Source organism: Dipodomys merriami, unplaced genomic scaffold (assembly GCF_024711535.1).
Source record: "Dipodomys merriami isolate MVZ:Mamm:240054 unplaced genomic scaffold, mDipMer1.0.p SCAF_469, whole genome shotgun sequence".
In the NCBI taxonomy this organism is placed as follows: Eukaryota; Metazoa; Chordata; class Mammalia; order Rodentia; family Heteromyidae; genus Dipodomys; species Dipodomys merriami.
This window is the reverse complement of record NW_027206034.1, coordinates 213,244-219,166: the sequence shown is the minus strand read 5'-3', so window position 1 is coordinate 219,166 and position 5,923 is coordinate 213,244. Positions and strand designations below refer to the sequence as shown.

The 5,923-nt window shown below is 39.4% G+C and overlaps 1 pseudogene; it reads left to right on the top strand.

The window, feature by feature from the left end:
• The first annotated feature begins 4,393 nt into the window (after window positions 1-4,393).
• LOC138808691 (tripartite motif-containing protein 43 pseudogene) lies at window positions 4,394-5,674 on the top strand (annotated as a pseudogene).
• The last annotated feature ends 249 nt before the right edge of the window (window positions 5,675-5,923 follow it).

Genomic DNA, 5,923 nt, shown 5'->3' with positions numbered 1-5,923 from the left:
GACTTGTTTGTCCCCATCTCCTCCACATGTTATACTGACATCAAATAAAGTGAAAGCGGGGGTTACACTGTGGGGGAGGGACATACAAAGCAACAAAGAAATAATCTTATAAATGCGTTAGAAACACATGCATGAAAGAAACGAAAACATTAAAATACATATTTAAGGGTTCGTTTTCCTAACATCACATTATCTGATCTTTTCCGCTTGACTCATACCTATACTAGATATTGCAAATAAGGGAAACCATGGGACCTATGTTTCTTTGGGCCTGGCTTACTTCACTTAATATAATTTTTTCCAAGCCTTTCCATTTCCTAACAAATGGGGAAATGTCATTCTTTCTGATGGAGGCATAGAATTCCATTGTGTATATATACCACATTTTCTTGATCCATTCATCTACTGAGGGGCTTCTGGGTTGGTTCCATATCTTAGCTATGTAAAGTATTTTCTTAATTAAAAAAATTCCCACAAGAAAAAGGTTAGTGTAAAAATCACCTTTGAGCATACTCTACAACTCTGGTGTGAAAAATTAAACAAAAGTAATGAATTATATATAGCTCCATATTCATAGCTTTTATGAAATTTTAATGAATTACTTTAAAATGTCCTTCATTTTTGAAATCGGTTCAGAATTCTTGCATAAATTAAAATTGGAGAACTACATTACCAATAGAAAATGAATACAGTATTTTTTATGAGATTAGAAGTCCAATGAGAATAGAAAGATTGAAATGGCTCAAGTGGTGAAGCACCTGACAAGCAGGAGGCATGACAATTTCCAAATAAAAAACTTGGATGATCATCTAATAACTCCACAATGTAAGCTTAGCTAATTTTCAAAACCACAAGATACAAAGTCACCTACATTCTGGTGGAAAAGTAATTAATGCATAGTACGAAAATAAAAGATACAAAAAGGTAAGGAAAAAAAAGGTTTTCCAATCCTGTATAAATTTAACCTGCACCTAACCAAAATACACAGCACTTGTCACTGTCTAAGAAAATTGTAAGAGGCATTTCCTTGAAAGAGGAAGTTAAAGGTGTGGTTGCCAGGATGGAAATTCCAACTCCAAATGATATGTAAATCAACCTCCCTAAATGAGAACTCAGGTACACACCCTTTTCTAGGCCCACTGCCCTGAATCAAAGGACCTTTTACTCCTCCTTTTGTGAAAGGCAACTTTCTTTACACTTTTTTTTTACCACCTGCCGATTGCTGACACATTATATAGAGGAGTCACTGGGCCAGGGTGTGGTGTTTCTTTATCTTGACCATGGCAGTGTGAGTTTTTGGAATGTGTTTAAGAGTTCCCTTCTCTGGAGATATCCCATTGGCTATTTCCAATTTGCTGTCAGACCCTTTTTCTCCAATGATAAACCATTATTAGTGAAGATTCTATATGTTGGGAACTCTATAGCAGAGAACCTTTCTCAAATGAAGCAAACCATTAATACTGTACTAATTTGAATTTCTTTGCACACTAATCCCATTTTGTTATGAAATATGGAGGTAACATATAATAAAATATAAAATGTAAAAAATAATGAAGATAAGATAAAGTAGCAACAATGCAACAAGAGAGCAAAAAACTATTTAAAAATTGCTATAAAAATAAACCCATGCAAAAATGAGTCCCCAGTGACTGTTTTCACCATGAAAGAAGGTGAATCTCAGAATAACAGCAAAAAACAAAACAAAACAAAACAAAAACCATTTAATTCAGTGGGCATTTTTGTTTTCCCAGTAATCCTTGCTACTCAGCAGGCTGAGCAGGATGGCAGTTCATAGCCAGTTCATATAGGAAAGTCCAAAAGACTCATCTTCAATTAACCACCAAAGTGGAGCTGTGGTCCAAGTAGTAGGAGAAAAAAAAAGCAAAGCAAACAACAACAACAACAACAACAACAACAAAAAACCCTCACGAATACTGCTCATGCCCTAAGTTCAAGCCCCAGGTACATCCTAGAACAAAAAAGCAGTATTAGTTTCGTTGACTCAACGTTCTAAAGCAGGCTTTTGATGACTAGATCCTGTTATCCATCCTGGGAAGAAAAAAAAAGAAACACCTCTATACTAGACCATTGGGGTGTTTAAACTTTCTATTAGATTGGATTCTTTAAGTTGTAGTACTAATTCCTAAAAATAAAATAAAATGAACTGGAATACTTAGAGAAATTGCTGGTAATAATGGGGAAGAAAGAAAGTGAATGGTTGAACACTAAAGATGAAGGAATGGCTTTAGAAAAAATAAGTCATAATGTTTTAGGGTAAAAATGAAGAGAACATTAACTCAGGCTAAGAGATTAATAATAACAATGGCAAAGCTCAATTTATACATTAGGCATACTGAGAGATTAACAATAGCCAACAATTGTAACAATACAACAGTTTGCTGTCCAGTTGTGATGGCTCTTTGTTGGTGTCTGTCTTTTACTCTATGTACCCAATTATCGTGCCATCATCCCTGCTGTCATTATCATATGAAGATAAAAAATAATGCTTAGCCAGCTCCAGTGGTGCACTCCCTGTAATCCTAGCTACTCAGGAAACAGATCTGAGGATCTCGGTTCAAACCCGGCCCAGGCAGGAAAGTCGTAGACACTCATCTCCAATAAACCACTAGAAAACTGGAAGTGGTGCTATGGCTCAAGTGGTAGAGGGCTCACCTTGAGCTGAAGAGATGAGCGAAAGCACCAGACCCAGAGTTCCGCAGCACTAATGACAAAAATTTTTAAAAAAGAAAAATTAAAAAGATTGTTTGATAATCAATGCCTGAAAGTCAATGATACAAACATAGTGTTAGGCTACTATTTAGCTTCTGGCAATTCAGATAGGGGATTATGCTTTCAAAGCTAATGGATCAACACCAAGAAAGGTACAAGATTGATTATAGTAACAAAACCACAAATGGGAAAGGTTATGCCAAGGATACTACAGAACCTGTAACCCTAAAGAGAATATTCTGATAGGATAAAACTTATTGCAAATTGAATATTAATAATGTGTTCTTGAAATCCAATGTATATAATATATATATGTTTATGTCTATGATAATTTTTAGATCATTCTCAAAAATGGCATGGAGTTATTAAATTATATATCAGAATACCACATCATTTTATAATAAAAAGGCATAAATGATATTTAAAATAAAGATAAGAGAAATAGAGTGGAAGAAGAGCTCAGGGACAGATCTTCTACCCTGAGTTCAAGTCCAGCACTGACAGACAAACAACAAGAACAACAACATCGGAAGGATGAATTTGTATGGAAAATGGACTTGGGAGGAAGTGACCTAGGAGCCTAGGATGTTTGTTGACTCACAGTCAGGTGATCATCGACAGTCAGGTGATTACTGGTCTGATTAAAGCAGGTGATGGGAAAGCTGGGAGGGGCTGCTCTGTGGGCAGACTTAACCCTGATCACAACTCAAGCAAGAGATAATTCTTGTCCTCTCAGCTTTGTGCAAAGTGTGAATCAGAAGATCTCAGTCCAGGGAACCTAAGCATAAACTCAATTTTCTATTCCAAAAGCAAAAGCAAACAGAAGAGGACATGGCTTAAGTGGTAAAGTACCAACCCAGCATCAGGCCTGACAAATTACAAATTAATGAAGACCCACAAGATACAATGGATGATGCCACGAATGTGTCCTACAGTCCGGTGGAAAAGTAATAAACTCATAGTCCAAAAATAAAGCATACACAGAAGTAAAAAACAAAACAAAACAAAATAAAACAAACACAATAAACTTTTCCAACCCTGGACAAACCTAAGTTGTACCTAACCCAAATCACCTAACCAAATTGCAAGTCCTTGAAAGAGGAAGTAAAAGGTGGGGTTGTCAGGATGTAAATTCCAACTTCTATTGATATGTAAATCAGCTTCCCTAAACAACCAATCAGAGAGACTTCCTTTCCTGGGCCCACCCTCTTTCAGTATAAATAGAGTGGAAGTCTGAGACTCAGGCATTGCTGAAGATCCCTCAGCAGGAGGAGGCTGTTTGGAGCTTGGATACTCCAGGTGAGGATCAGAGTGGGAGAATCTACTCCTCTTTTAATTCTTCTTTCCTTGGTTTGGTGTTGTTGTTGGTGGTGGTGTTTTGTCGGTTGTGGGGATTGAACCCAGTGGTAGGGCAGTGTTGCTGGGCCTCTTTGTGCTCAAGACTGGGCATTATCCCTAGGTCACTTTGTGGACAAGTTTAGTGCTTTACCACTTGAATCACAGCCCACTTGTGATTTTGGAGTGGTAAATAGGAGATAAGAGTCTGTGTCAGGGGGACTTTGGTGCCCAGGCCTGCTTCAAAGCTTGATCCTCATATCCCAATCTATTGGGTAGCTAGGCTTTTAGGGGTGAGTCACCAGCACCTCATTAGATTCTAGGAATGATGGATCCTGACATTGTCCAGGCCTTCCAGAAGGAACTGAGCTGTGGCATCTGTATGAATACTTTCATAGAGCCAGTCACCCTAGAGTGCGGGCACAGTTTTTGTCGACCTTGTCTCTTCCTTTGCTGGGAAGAGACTCCAGCCAGGTGCCCAGGATGCAAGGGACCCTGCCAGCAGACAAACCTGAAAACCAACGTGGTTCTGAGGAGCCTGGTGGCCATTGCCAGAAGAGCCAGACTCAGGCAGTTCCTGAGCTCTGAGGAATACATGTGTGGGACACACAGGGAGACCAAGCAGATGTTCTGTGAGGTAGACAGGGCCCTGCTCTGTAGGAGCTGCTCCATGTCTCAGGAGCACAGGGCTCACAAACACCATTCTATAGAAAGGGCTGCTGATGTGCAGAGGAAGATGATTTCAAAGCAGATGCATGCTGTATGGGAAAAGACTCAAGAAAACCAGCACAATTTACAGGAGAAGAAGAGACTCACCAACCAATGGATTTATTATGTGAACCTCTACCGAGACATGACTAAGGATGTTTTTAGAATGCTGCAGCTTTTTGTCCAGGAGGAGGAAAGATATCATTCCCAGCTACTGATCAATGAAGGAAGAGCCATGTTACAGCAACTCAGAGAAAGGGAAACCTAAATGCTTCAGAAGAAGCATCAGCTCAGGAATATGTTTCAGGAGCTGATCGAAACATACCAGAAGCCAGATGTGGAACTGCTTCAGGGTGTAGAGTTGACCCTAGAAAGCTGTGTGTCAGTGTTGGTCTTCATGCCACTTCCTCTGAGGCCACAGCTCAGTGCCCCTCCCATGCCTGGAATGAAAAAGAAGCTCAATCAGTACCGGGTGGAGATTGCCTTCAATGAAACTATGGGGAATCAAGGTCCTGGGAGCAGTGTTAGACATGACCATCAATATGCGGTTTTGAATTCTGAAGACTCCCTCCACTTCACTGCTTTTGGATGCCAAGTCTTCAGCTCTGGGAAACATTACTGGGAAGTTAGTGTGGATGAGTCTTCGACCTGGCCCTTGGGAGTTGTTACTGATTCTGTCATAGGGAGCAACCTCAGTGAATCTGAGGACGTTTTCCTCCTTTTGTTTGTGAAAGAGAACACACTTTACACCCTTTTTACCACCTTCCCATTGCTGTCTCAATATGTAGAGAAGCCTCTGGGCCGGGTTGGTTTGTTTCTTGATCTTGAGCATGGCAGTCTGAGTTTTTGGAATGTGGCTAAGTGTTCCCTTATCTGGAGATACCCCAATGATTCTCTCTGATTTCCTGTCAGGCCCCTTTATTCCAGTGGTATCCCGGTGTCTTAAGTGAAGAGACTCTCTATGTGTTGGGAACTCTATGGCAGAGAACCTTTCTCAAATGAAGCAAACCACTAATACTGTACTAATTTAAATTTTTTCATGAAATATGGTGGTAACTATAAAATGTAAAAACCAGTATTAAATGAAGATAAGATAAAGTAGCAACAATGCAACAAGAGAGCAAATAAATATTTTAAAATTGTTATAAAA